General features: G+C 46.1%; 1 long non-coding RNA gene across 1 annotated transcript in view; it reads right to left on the bottom strand.

Annotated features, from left to right (window-relative positions):
- LOC120999925 overlaps positions 1-13,500 on the bottom strand; it is a 31,240-nt gene extending 17,740 nt beyond the window's left edge. The window contains exons 1-2 of the long non-coding RNA XR_005778684.1: positions 13,460-13,500; positions 4,231-4,238 (exon numbers count right to left, since the gene is read on the bottom strand). This is a non-coding gene — a long non-coding RNA (uncharacterized LOC120999925). The remainder of the gene's footprint in view (positions 1-4,230; positions 4,239-13,459) is intronic.
- Between the last annotated feature and the right edge of the window lie 1,063 nt (positions 13,501-14,563).

Genomic DNA, 14,563 nt, shown 5'->3' on the forward strand with positions numbered 1-14,563 from the left:
GACGTCTGAATGAAGCCTTACAGGGGCATGATCAATGACTGTGGTGATCACCCCATATAGACTCCCTGATCACCCCCCTGTAAAGCTCCATTCAGATGTCCGCATGATTTTTACGGATGCACTGATACATGGATCGGATCCGCAAAACGCATCCGGTCGTCTGAATGAAGCCTTACAGGGGCATGATCAATGACTGTGGTGATCACCCCCCTGTCATTGATTACCCCCCTGTAAAGCTCCATTCAGATGTCCGCATGATTTTTACGGATGCACTGATAGATGGATCGGATCCGCAAAACGCATCCGGACGTCTGAATGAAGCCTTACAGGGGCGTGATCAATGACTGTGGTGATCACCCCATATAGACTCCCTGATCACCCCCCTGTCATTGATTACCCCCCTGTCATTGATTACCCCCCTGTAAAGCTCCATTCAGATGTCCGCATGATTTTTACGGATGCACTGATAGATGGATCGGATCCGCAAAACGCATCCGGACGTCTGAATGAAGCCTTACAGGGGCGTGATCAATGACTGTGGTGATCACCCCATATAGACTCCCTGATTACCCCCCTGTCATTGATTACCCCCCTGTAAAGCTCCATTCAGATGTCCGCATGATTTTTACGGATGCACTGATAGATGGATCGGATCCGCAAAACGCATCCGGACGTCTGAATGAAGCCTTACACGGGAGTGATCAATGACTGTGGTTATCACCCCATATAGACTCCCTGATCACCCCCCTGTCATTGATCACCCCCCTGTCATTGATCACCCCCCTGTCATTGATCACCCCCCTGTCATTGATCACCCCTCTGTAAGGCTCCATTCAGACATTTTTTTGGCCCAAGTTAGCAGAATTTTTTTTTTTTTCTTACAAAGTCTCATATTCCACTAACTTGTGTCAAAAAATAAAATCTCACATGAACTCACCATACCCCTCACGGAATCCAAATGCGTAAAATTTTTTAGACATTTATATTCCAGACTTCTTCTCACGCTTTAGGGCCCCTAGAATGCCAGGGCAGTATAAATACCCCACATGTGACCCCATTTCGGAAAGAAGACACCCCCAGGTATTCCGTGAGGGGCATATTGAGTCCATGAAAGATTGAAATTTTTGTCCCAAGTTAGCGGAACGGGAGACTTTGTGAGAAAAAAATTAAAAATATCAATTTCCGCTAACTTGTGCCAAAAAAAAAAAATTTCTATGAACTCGCCATGCCCCTCATTGAATACCTTGGGGTGTCTTCTTTCCAAAATGGGGTCACATGTGGGGTATTTATACTGCCCTGGCATTCTAGGGGCCCCAAAGCGTGAGAAGAAGTCTGGTATCCAAATGTCTAAAAATGCCCTCCTAAAAGGAATTTGGGCACCTTTGCGCATCTAGGCTGCAAAAAAGTGTCACACATCTGGTATCGCCGTACTCAGGAGAAGTTGGGGAATGTGTTTTGGGGTGTCATTTTACATATACCCATGCTGGGTGAGAGAAATATCTTGGTCAAATGCCAACTTTGTATAAAAAAATGGGAAAAGTTGTCTTTTGCCAAGATATTTCTCTCACCCAGCATGGGTATATGTAAAATGACACCCCAAAACACATTCCCCAACTTCTCCTGAATACGGCGATACCACATGTGTGACACTTTTTTGCAGCCTAGGTGGGCAAAGGGGCCCATATTCCAAAGAGCACCTTTAGGATTTCACAGGTCATTTACCTACTTACCACACATTAGGGCCCCTGGAAAATGCCAGGGCAGTATAACTACCCCACAAGTGACCCCATTTTGGAAAGAAGACACCCCAAGGTATTCCGTGAGGGGCATGGCGAGTTCCTAGAATTTTTTATTTTTTGTCACAAGTTAGTGGAAAATGCTTATTTTTTTTTTTATTTTTTTTTTCATACAAAGTCTCATATTCCACTAACTTGTGACAAAAAATAAAAACTTCCATGAACTCACTATGCCCATCAGCGAATACCTTGGGGTCTCTTCTTTCCAAAATGGGGTCACTTGTGGGGTAGTTATACTGCCCTGGCATTCTAGGGGCCCAAATGTGTGGTAAGGAGTTTGAAATCAAATTCTGTAAAAAATGACCTGTGAAATCCGAAAGGTGCTCTTTTGAATATGGGCCCCTTTGCCCACCTCGGCTGCAAAAAAGTGTCACACATCTGGTATCTCCGTAATCGTGAGAAGTTGGGGAATGTGTTTTGGGGTGTCATTTTACATATACCCATGCTGGGTGAGAGAAATATCTTGGCAAAAGACAACTTTTCCCATTTTTTTATACAAAGTTGGCATTTGACCAAGATATTTATCTCACCCAGCATGGGTATATGTAAAAAGACACCCCAAAACACATTCCTCAACTTCTCCTGAATACAGAGATACCAGATGTGTGACACTTTTTTGCAGCCTAGGTGGGCAAAGGGGCCCACATTCCAAAGAGCACCTTTCGGATTTCACAGGTCATTTACCTACTTACCACACATTTGGGCCCCTAGAATGCCAGGGCAGTATAACTACCCCACAAGTGACCCCATTTTGGAAAGAAGAGACCCCAAGGTATTCGCTGATGGGCATAGTGAGTTCATGGAAGTTTTTATTTTTTGTCACAAGTTTGTGGAATATGAGACTTTGTATGAAAAAAAAAAAAAAAAAGAAAAAATCATCATTTTCCACTAACTTGTGACAAAAAATAAAAAATTCTAGGAACTCGCCATGCCCCTCACGGAATACCTTGGGGTGTCTTCTTTCCAAAATGGGGTCACTTGTGGGGTAGTTATACTGCCCTGGTATTCTAGGGGCCCAAATGTGTGGTAAGGAGTTTGAAATCAAATTCAGGAAAAAATGAGGAGTGAAATCCGAAAGGTGCTCTTTGGAATATGGGCCCCTTTGCCCACCTAGGCTGCAAAAAAGTGTCACACATCTGGTATCCCCGTACTCAGGAGAAGTTGAGGAATGTGTTTTGGGGTGTCTTTTTACATATACCCATGCTGGGTGAGATAAATATCTTGGTCAAATGACAACTTTGTATAAAAAAATGGGAAAAGTTGTCTTTTGCCAAGATATTTCTCTCACCCAGCATGGGTATATATAAAATGACACCCCAAAACACATTCCCCACCTTCTCCTGAGTACGGAGATACCAGATGTGTGACACTTTTTTGCAGCCTAGGTGGGCAAAGGGGCCCATATTCCAAAGAGCACCTTTTGGATTTCACAGGTCATTTTTTACAGAATTTGATTTCAAACTCCTTACCACACATTTGGGCCCCTAGAATGCCAGGGCAGTAGAACTACCCCACAAGTGACCCCATTTTGGAAAGAAGAGACCCCAAGGTATTCGCTGATGGGCATAGTGAGTTCATAGAACTTTTTATTTTTTGTCACAAGTTAGTGGAATATGAGACTTTGTAAGAAAAAAAAAAAAAAAAAAAAATCATCTGTTTCCGCTAACTTGTGACAAAAAATAAAAAGTTCTATGAACTCACTATGCCCATCAGCGAATACCTTAGGGTGTGTACTTTCAGAAATGGGGTCATTTGTGGGGTGTTTGTACTGTCTGGGCATTATAGAACCTCAGGAAACATGACAGGTGCTCAGAAAGTCAGAGCTGCTTCAAAAAGCGGAAATTCACATTTTTGTACCATAGTTTGTAAACGCTATAACTTTTACCCAAACCATTTTTTTTTTACCCAAACATTTTTTTTTTATCAAAGACATGTAGAACTATAAATTTAGAGCAAAATTTCTATATGGATGTCGTTTTTTTTTGCAAAATTTTACAACTGAAAGTGAAAAATGTCATTTTTTTGCAAAAAAAATCGTTAAATTTCGATTAATAACAAAAAAAGTAAAAATGTCAGCAGCAATGAAATACCACCAAATGAAAGCTCTATTAGTGAGAAGAAAAGGAGGTAAAATTCATTTGGGTGGTAAGTTGCATGACCGAGCAATAAATGGTGAAAGTAGTGTAGGTCAGAAGTGTAAAAAGTGGCCTGGTCTTTCAGGGTGTTTAAGCACTGGGGGCTGAGGTGGTTAAAGATGGCCCTGTTTGCAGCCACCAAATAATTACAAGAAGTGCACAAATCGTCCCACAACATGGACAGTGACATACCAGATGTATTATTCGAATTTGCGATCTCCAGTCATTATTTTTTTCAATGCAAAATATCGGCAATGTAATTTTCGCCTATGCGCATGCGTAAAATATGCACGGCCTACTACAGCAACTGGGTTTACACCAGACTGAAGTTGGATGCGATCAGAACAGATAGTTGGCAACAATTTTCGTGACGGTGAGGAAGAATTTCTGATCACTGTAAGTAATTTGACATTAAAGCAGTGTATTTGATTACATTTCACATGCATATTATAACAATCACACAACTTTGTAGGATTCTGTGGCTGGAGGTACATTAGGCGGTCACAGGATAAAAATTTAACTGTCGGCCAGTGCATGCCCCAGAAATTAGCCAATAGGCATTCACCTGACAGCAAAGAACTTTGGATTCTGTGGCTGGAGATACATTAGGCATTCACAGGATAAATATGTAACTGTCGGCCAGTACAGGCCCCAAAAATTAGCCAATAGGCGTTCACCTGCCAGCAAAGAACTTTGAATTCTGTGGCTGCCGGTACATTAGGCGTTCACAGGATAAATATGTAACTGTCGGCCAGTACAGGCCCCAAAAATTAGCCAATAGGCATTCACCTGACAGCAAAGAACTTTGGATTCTGTGGCTGGAGGTACATTAGGCGGTCACAGGATAAATATGTAACTATCGGCCAGTTCAGGCCTAAAAAATTAGGCATTCAACGGACATAAAAGGCCTTTTATGCCGCTGTATTTACCTAAGACAGGGACCATCATTTGTTCTGGGTGGTGGCGGATATTTGTGGGCTGTAATGAGGACTTTCAATCAAACATGGTCGACTCGTCACATGTGTTGAATTCCTCCGAGATCCATGCCTCATTCATTTTTAGAAATGTGAGGTAGGCCACACTGTCGTGAGCTAGGCGAGTGCGCTTATCGGTCACGATCCCCCCTGCTGCGCTGAACGTTCTTTCGGACAGGACACTGGACAAGGGGCAAGCCAACAGTTCCATGGCAAATTCTGCCAGCTCTGGCCACAGGTCAAGCCTGCACACCCAGTAGTCCAGGGGTTTATCGCTTCTCAGAGCGTCCACATCAGCTGTTAACCCGATGTAGTCGGACACCTGTCGGTCTAGGCGTTCCCTGAGGCTGGATCCGGAGGACGGCTGTCGATGGGTTGGCTGCAAGAATGATCTCATATCTGAAGTGACCAACACATCTTCAAACTGACCTGTTCTTCCATGCGCTGTTGGACTGGTACCCGCAACTGTTTCTCTGTGAGTGGAAATTCCTCTGCCAGCGCCCGCAAAGGCAGAATGCAGCATTTCTCAAAGCAAGGCCTGGAAGTGCTACATTCTGACAGCCCTCTGTGTGATGGTGGTAACATTTCCGCCATTTTGTGTTTGTACCGGGGGTCTAACTACGTTGCCACCCAGTACTGGTCCTTGCCCTTTATGCTTTTTATACAGGGGTCCCTCTTCAAACACTGGAGCATGAAGGCCCCTATTTTCACTAAACTGGAAGCGGTGGAGTGGCCTGGCTACTGCTCATCATCCAGGATAATGTCGTCCTCGTTCTCCTTCCCCATCCACGAAAACACCAGGGATCCCAGAAACGTTTAAAGCATGCTCTTCTTGCTCCTCCTCCGCCCCGGCACCATACTCCTCTAACTCCTCTTCAGACTCCTGTTGTTGACTTGTCTCAGATGGAGTAGCCCCCCCTGGGAATTCATCCAGCATTGCGACTTCCTCATCTTCCTGCTCCTGCTCCTCGACGGATTAATCAATGACACGACGCAATGCACGCTCCAGAAAGAAGGCGTAAGGTACGATGTCACTGATGGCGCCCTGGCTGCGACTGACCAGTTTGGTGATCTCATTAAATGGTCGCAGAAGTCTGCATGCGTTGCGCATGAGCAGCCACTGTCACGGTGACAAAAAAAACAAGCTCCCAGAACCTGTCCTGCCGCAGAGTTCGTAAGGTAGTCATTAACTGCACGTTTCTGCTGGAGCAGCCTATCAAGCATATACAAGGTGGAGTTCCATCGCGTCGGGCAGTCACAAATCAGTGTCTGACGGGCAGGTGGTGTCGCCGCTGAATGTCAGCAAGGCGAGCCATGGCCGTGTAAGATCTTCTGAAATGGCCAGAGATTTTCCTGGCCTGCCCCAAGACGTCCTGGACCCCGGGGTATCGCTGCACTACTAAGTTCAGGACGTGTGCCATGCACGGCACGTGTGTCATTTTGCCCTGTTTTAGCACGCTCAGCAGATTGGCACCATTGTCGCACACCATTTTACCAACTGTCAAATTGAGCTGGGTTAGCCACTGATCTGCCTGTGACCGCAAATCTGAAAGGAGTGCAGGACCGGTGTGGCTCTTGGCTTCCAGGCACAACAGACGCAGCACAACATGGCAATGTCTCACCTGGCACGTCAAATAGGTTCTGGGGATCTTGGGGGGCGCAGCGGAAGAGACGGGCGCAGCGGAAGAGACGGTAGCAGCGGAAAAGGAGGAGTCAGCCGAGGAGGAGAGGGAGGATGGAGTAGGAGGAGGAGAAAAAGAGGCAGGCCTGCATGCAATCCGTGGCGGTAACACCAAATCAACACGGGTGCCACGGGTTGCATGCTTGACGGCCATCAGAAGGTTCACCCAGTGGGCAGTAAAACTTATGTACCTTCCCTGCATGTGTTTGCTAGACCACATGTCTGTGGTCAGATGTATCTTGGCACCGACACTGTGTGCCAGAGATACATTCACTTGCCGCTGAACGTGGCCATATTGCTCTGGGATGCCCTTCTGGGAGAAATATTTCCTTCCTGGGACCTTCATTTGCGGTGTTCCAATGGCCACAAATTTTCTAAAGGCCTCCGAGTCCACCAGTTTATATGGCAGTAGTTGGCGGGCTAGCAGTTCTGACAATCCAGCGGTCAGCCATTGGGCAAGATGGTTATCCGGCATCATCATCTTTTTTCACTCAAACATTTGGGCCACGGAAGCCTGCCTTTTGCCAGATGAACGCGACGACGGCACGGTGGAATGTGGAGTGGAGGATAACTGGGAGGAGAGAGGAGAAGAGGCAGGACGGTGAGCGCCGGGAGTGTGGCTTTGTGGGTTCTGACGGTGTTGCTCCCACTAGGCTCGGTGATGGGAGGCCAGGTGCCTTCTTAAGGCGGTCGTCCCTAGGTGAGTGTTGGGCTTACCGCGACTTATGCGTTGCCAGCACAGGCTGCAGATGGCTACACTATTGTCAGCAGCGGAGACATATTAAAAAAAGCCCACACTGCGGAGCCATGTGCCGGCGTCCTGGGAGCGCCAGATGTGACCGTGCATGGTGGATGTTTCATTCCAGATACATTAGCAGTCTGCTTTTTGCCTCCTGTGCTCTGTAAGTTCTGCCTGCTTCTCCTCCCTATCTGCTCCTCCGTCTCTCCCTCTGAACTCCCCTGCTCTTCCTCTCTTGTGGGCACTAACGTGACGTCCATCGACACGTCATCATTGGCTTCGTCACCTTCCCCACCATTGACATTAGAGATCTCAGAGTAGGCAGCAAGAGTGGGGACCACCCTCCTTGGGCTGATCTGGGTAATGTCGTCAGACTGCTGGCTGGCGACCGTTGATACCTCCTCTTCTTGATCCGATGCCAAGAATGGCTGCGCATTGGTAAGGTCTTGTAATGTATTGGAAAATAATTCCTCTGACTTGAGTGGAGGGGATGTAGTGGTGGTGGTGTCTTTGGGGGTGGACACAACAGAGAGTGAAGACGGTGCAGATAGAGAGGATGAGGAGGGTGCAGAAGCGGAAGGCTGAGTGAGCCACTCAACCAAGTCTGGTGCATCCTTTGATGTAATCGCACGCACCTTCTGCAACTTCCCACTTAGGCTCCGGCCTGGTGCACCTGTCCGACCCCTACCACCACTGCGGAATGGCCTGCCTCTTCCTCTGCCTGTCATTTTCAAAATGACCCTGAGACAAAAGTCCCTATAGGAGAGCAGTATTTGTGGAAGAAGGTATATCACAGCCCTGCCTCAATCAGTTTTTTTTGGGGGGCAACTGGTAAATCACACCAGTAGAAATTATTTCTTCAAATAGTGTTTTTCACTCTGTGTAGATGCGATAGTGCAGCAAAACCTCAGACAAATGCTGCACTACCTAAATGCACTATATAGAACGTATATTATTAGTATATAACACCCCTGCTTCAATCAGTTTTTTGGGGGGGCAACTGGTTAATCACACCAGTAGAAATTATTTCTTCAAATAGTATTTGTCACTCTGTAGATGCCGTAACACAGCAAAACCACAGACAAATGATGCGCTACCTAAATGCACTATATAGAACGTATATTATTGGTATATAAAAACCCTGCTTCTATCAGTTTTTTCGGGGGTCAACAGGTATATCACACCACTAGAAATTATTTGTTCTAATAGCATTTGGCACTCTGTGTGGCTGCAGTATCGCAGCAGAACCGCACACAACTGCTGCACAATACAATTGCACTATAATATACTTTGTATGTTAGAAAGTACACTGCTCAAAAAAATAAAGGGAACACAAAAATAACACATCCTAGATCTGAATTAATAAAATATTTTTCTGAAATACTTTGTTCTTTACATAGTTGAATGTGCTGACAACAAAATCACAAAAAAAAAAAAAAAATGGAAATCAAATTTTTTAATCCATGGAGGTCTGGATTTGGAGTCACACTCAAAATTAAAGTGGAAAAACACACTACAGGCTGATCCAACTTTGATGTAATGTCCTTAAAACAAGTCAAAATGAGGCTCAGTAGTGTGTGTGGCCTCCACGTGCCTGTATGACCTCCCTACAACGCCTGTGCATGCTCCTGATGAGGTGGCGGACGGTCTCCTGAGGGATCTCCTCCCAGACCTGGACTAAAGCATCTGCCAACTCCTGGACAGTCTGTGGTGCAACGTGACGTTGGTGGATAGAGCGAGACATGATGTCCCAGATGTGCTCAATTGTATTCAGGTCTGGGGAACGGGCGGGCCAGTCCATAGCATCAATGCCTTCGTCTTGCAGGAACTGCTGACAAACTCCAGCCACATGAGGTCTAGCATTGTCTTGCATTAGGAGGAACACAGGGCCAACTGCACCAGCATATGGTCTCACAAGGGGTCTGAGGATCTCATCTCGGTACCTAATGGCAGTCAGACTACCTCTGGCGAGCACATGGAGGGCTGTGCGGCCCCCCAAAGAAATGCCACCCCACACCATTACTGACCTAATGCCAAACCGGTCATGCTGGAGGATGTTGCAGGCAGCAGAACGTTCTCCACGGCGTCTCCAGACAAGAATTTGCCAATCTTGGTGTTCTCTGGCAAATGCCAAACGTCCTGCACGGTGTAGGGCTGTAAGCACAACCCCCACCTGTGGACGTCAGGCCCTCATATCATCCTCTTGGAGTCTGTTTCTGACCGTTTGAGCAGACACATGCACATTTGTGGCCTGCTGGAGGTCATTTTGCAGGGCTCTGGCAGTGCTCCTCCTGTTCCTCCTTGCACAAAGGCGGAGGTAGCGGTCCTGCTGCTGGGTTGTTGCCCTCCTACGGCCTCCTCCACGTCTCCTGATGTACTGGCCTGTCTCCTGGTGGCGCCTCCATGCTCTGGACACTACGCTGACAGACACAGCAAACCTTCTTGCCACAGTTTGCATTGATGTGTCATCCTGGATAAGCTGCACTACCTGAGCCACTTGTGTGGGTTGTAGACTCCGTCTCATGCTACCACTAGAGTGAAAGCACCGCCAGCATTCAAAAGTGACCAAAACATCAGCCAGGAAGCATAGGAACTGAGAAGTGGTCTGTGGTTACCACCTGCAGAACCACTCCTTTATTGGGGGTGTCTTGCTAATTGCCTATAATTTCCACCTGTTATCTATCCCATTTGCACAACAGCATGTGAAATTGATTGTCACTCAGTGTTGCTTCCTAAGTGGACAGTTTGATTTCACAGAAGTGTGATTGACTTGGAGTTACATTGTGTTGTTTAAGTGTTCCCTTTATTTTTTTGAGCAGTGTATATTATAAGTATATTACACCCCTCAGCATGTCACACCTATCGATAGTACACCTATACCAGTCCTTAAAGAGAACCTGTCACCTGGATTTAGTGCATAGAGCTGGGGACATGGGCTGCTAGATAGCCACTAGCTCATCTGCAATACCCAGTCCCCACAGCTCTCTGCGCTTTTATTGTGTTAAAAAACTGTTTTGACCCATATGCAAATGACCTGATATGAGTCCTGTATCCGGAGATGAGTCAAGCGGAAAGGAGCCCAGCACCGCCCCGCGTCCTCCGAATCTCCTCCTTGCTGGCTGACGTCACAGAGCTGGAGCGCCGAAATCTCGCGATGCGCGAGCTAGCGCATGCGCAGTGTCAGCATCATGTTCATTCCCTGTACTGGCATCAGCACAGGGAACGAACTACGCATGCGCTAGCTCGCGCATCGCAAGATTTTGGCGCTCCAGCTCTGTGACGTCAGCCAGCAAGGAGGAGATTCGGAGGACGCGGGGCGGTGCTGGGCTCCTTTCCGCTTGACTCATCTCTGGATTCAGGACTCATATCAGGTCATTTGCATATGGGTCAAAACTGTTTTTTAACACAATAAAAGCGCAGAGAGCTGTGGGGACTGGGTATTGCAGATGAGCTAGTGGCCATCTAGCAGCCCATGTCCCCAGCTCTATGCACTAAATCCAGGTGACAGGTTCCCTTTAAAAGGACTTTTGTGGCTCTATTAGCTAGCGAATTGTGGCCCTAACAGTCTGTCCCTGCTCCACACAGCAACCTCTCCCTACACTGGCAAAAGACTGAATGTAAAATAGCTGCCCAGATCAGGTTTATTTATAAGGTAGGGGGTATGACCATGTGCTGAAACGTCTCAATTGGCTGTCCTGTACCACTTGATGGATGTGTCATGGGTCAAAGTTCTTCACAATGTAAAAGAATATGGCGGGCGCGAATATCGCCATATGTTTGCATGTTCGGCGAATCGCGAACACGCAAAGTTCACCGCGAAACGACCGCCGGGCGAACCACAAGGCCATCTCTAGTGCCAAGTCCTGCTGGAAAATGAAGTCACCATCTCCATAAAGCTTATCTGCGGAAGGAAGCATAAAGTGCTCCAAAATCTCCTGGTAGACGGCTGCGTTGACTCTGGACTTAATGAAGCGCAGTGGACCAACACCAGCAGATGACATGGCTCCCCAAATCAACACAGACTGTGGAAACTTCACACTGGATTTCAAGCATCTTTCATTGTGTACCTCTCCATTCTTCCTCCAGATTTTGGGTCCTTGGTTTCAAAATGAAAAATGCAAAAAATGCAAAAGTTGCTCTCATCAGAAAAGAGGATTTTGGACCACTGAGCAACAGACCAGGTCTTTTTTTTCTTTAGCCCAGGTAAGACACTTCTGACGTTGTTTATTGTTCAGGAGAGGCTTGACAAGAGGAATATAACATTTAAAGCCCATGTCCAGGATCGGTCTGTGTGTGGTGGCTCTTGATGCACTAACTCCAACCTCAGTCCACTTCTTATGAAAGTCCCCAACACTTTTGAATGGCCTTTTCCTGACAATCCTCTCCAGACTGCAGTCATCCCTGCTGCTTGTTTTTCTTCCACACTTGTCCCTTCCACATAATTTTCTATTAATGTGCATTGATACAACACTTTGGGGACATCCAACCTCTTTTGCAATTACCTTTTGAGGCTTTCCCTCCTTATGGAGCTTGTCAATGATGGTTTTCTGCACAACTGTCAAGTCAGAAGTCTTTCCCATGAATGTGATTCCTACTGAAACAATTTAAAGGCTCAGGAACCCTTTGCAGGTGTTATGGATTAATTAGCTGACTAGAGTGTCTTTGAGCCTAGAATATTGAACCTTTTCACAATATTCTAATATTCTGAGATTGTGAATTTGGGGTTTTTATAAGCTGTAAGCCATAATTATCCAAATTATAACAAATAAAGGCTTGAAATATCTCGCTTTGCATGTAAAGAGTCTATCTCATACACTCACCTAAAGAATTATTAGGAACACCTGTTCTATTTCTCATTAATGCAATTATCTAGTCAACCAATCACATGGTAGTTGCTTCAATGCATTTGGGGGTGTTATCCTGGTCAAGACAATCTCCTGAACGCCAAACTGAATGTCAGAATGGGAAAGAAAGGTGATTTAAGCAATTTTGAGCATGGCATGGTTGTTGGTGCCAGACGGGCCGGTCTGAGTATTTCACAATCTGCTCAGTTACTGGGATTTTCACGCACAACCATTTCTAGGGTTTACAAAAAATGGTGTGAAAAGGGAAAAACATCCAGTATGCAGCAGTCCTGTGGGCAAAAATGCCTTGTGGATGCTAGAGGTCAGAGGAGAATGGGCCGACTGATTCAAGCTGATAGAAGAGCAACGTTGACTGAAATAACCACTCGTTACAACCGAGGTATGCAGCAAAGCATTTGTGAAGCCACAACACGCACAACCTTGAGGCGGATGGGCTACAACAGCAGAAGACCCCACCGGGTACCACTCATCTCCACTACAAATAGGAAAAAGAGGCTACAATTTGCACGAGCTCACCAAAATTCGACTGTTGAAGACTGGAAAAATGTTGCCTGGTCTGATGAGTCTCGATTTCTGTTGAGACATTCAAATGGTAGAGTCCGAATTTGGCGTAAACAGAATGAGAACATGTATCCATCCTCTGATGGCTACTTCCAGCAGGATAAAGCACCATGTCACAAAGCTCGAATCATTTCAAATTGGTTTCTTGAACATGACAATGAGTTCACTGTACTAAAATGGCCCCCACAGTCACCAGATCTCAACCCAATAGAGCATCTTTGGGATGTGGTGGAACGGGAGCTTCGTGCCCTGGATGTGCATCTCTCAAATCTCCATCAACTGCAAGATGCTATCCTATCAATATGGGCCAACATTTCTAAAGAATGCTATCAGCACCTTGTTGAATCAATGCCACGTAGAATTAAGGCAGTTCTGAAGGCAAAAGGGGGTCCAACACCGTATTAGTATGGTGTTCCTAATAATTCTTTAGGTGAGTGTATATTAGTTTCACCTTTTAAGTTGGATTACTGAAATAAATGAACTTTTGCACAATATTCAAATTTTTCGAGTTTCACCTGTATATAGTATATAAAAATTATATTTTTCTGGATTCGTAGCACATACAGTATGTACACAGAGCAAAAAAATTGAATGCAAACACAGCTCCCAACCCACCTATAGTACGATCCATTATATGTGTAATTTAGCTGTACTTGCTTACAGATGTAGCCACCATTATTGTGACACCAGCTACGCCAGGATGGTCACTTTAAAGGGGTTGTCTGGGTTTAGAGCTGAACCCGGAGATACCTCCATTCTCACCCAGGCAGCCCCCCTAACTTGAGCATCGGAGCAGTTTATACTCTGATGCTCTCCTTTGCCCTGTGCTAAATCGCGCAGGGCAAAGGCATTTTCAAGAGTTCCGGTGACGTATCGGGCTCTCCATGGGGCTGCCAGGAAGCCCAGTGACGTCACCGGCACTGATGGGTGGGCTTTAGCGCTGCCCTAGCCAGTAAAACGTCTAGCCAGTAAAACGTCTAGCCAGTAAAAAGAACCCGTGCCCTGCGCGATCTAGTGCAGGGCAAGGGAGCGCATCGGAGCATGAGATGCTCCAATTCCAACATCAGGGGTGCTGCCTGGTTGAAAATAAGGGTATGTAACCCCTTTAAAGCAATTTTGTTTTATTACTATAATGTGTTTTTGTTGCATTACTAACATAGTAACATAGTACATAAGGCCGAAAAAAGACATTTGTCCATCCAGTTCGGCCTGTCATCCTGCTAGTTGATCCAGAGGAAGGCAAAAAAAAACTGTAAGGTAGAAGCCAATTTTCGCCACTTAAGGGGAATAAAATATTCCTTCCTGACTCCAATCAGGCAATCAGAATAACTCCCTAGATCAATGACCCATCTCTAGTAGCTATAGCCTGTAATATTATTACACTCCAGAAATACATCCAGGCCCCTCTTGAGGTCTTTTAGTGAGTTCTCCATCACCACCTCCTCAGGCAGAGAGTTCCATAGTCTCACTGCTCTTATCGTAAAGACATGTTAAGCCTGTCAGTGGCTACATCTATACTTCAGGGGTCTGGTCAGGAGCATAGTCAAGAGCTACCAGAGATTCAAAACCAGAAGCACTACTGTTGCCAGATGTGTTGTCCATTGGTCAGTTTCAGAGCGTAGTCAAGAGTTAGTCAGGAAGCAGAACCAGGAATTTCACAAGCAGAGAAAATGCAGCAAGCAGGGAAAAATCGGCTGAGAAGGCCAAGCTAATTGGCTGCGAGCTGTGCCTGCATTGCACACACCACCTGACCTCCCCACCAGCCCCATAGCAATACTCACAGTACCAGTATCTGACTGCAGGTACCAAAGG

The sequence above is a fragment of the Bufo bufo genome, chromosome 4 (genome assembly GCF_905171765.1).
Source record: "Bufo bufo chromosome 4, aBufBuf1.1, whole genome shotgun sequence".
Lineage (NCBI taxonomy): Eukaryota > Metazoa > Chordata > Amphibia > Anura > Bufonidae > Bufo > Bufo bufo.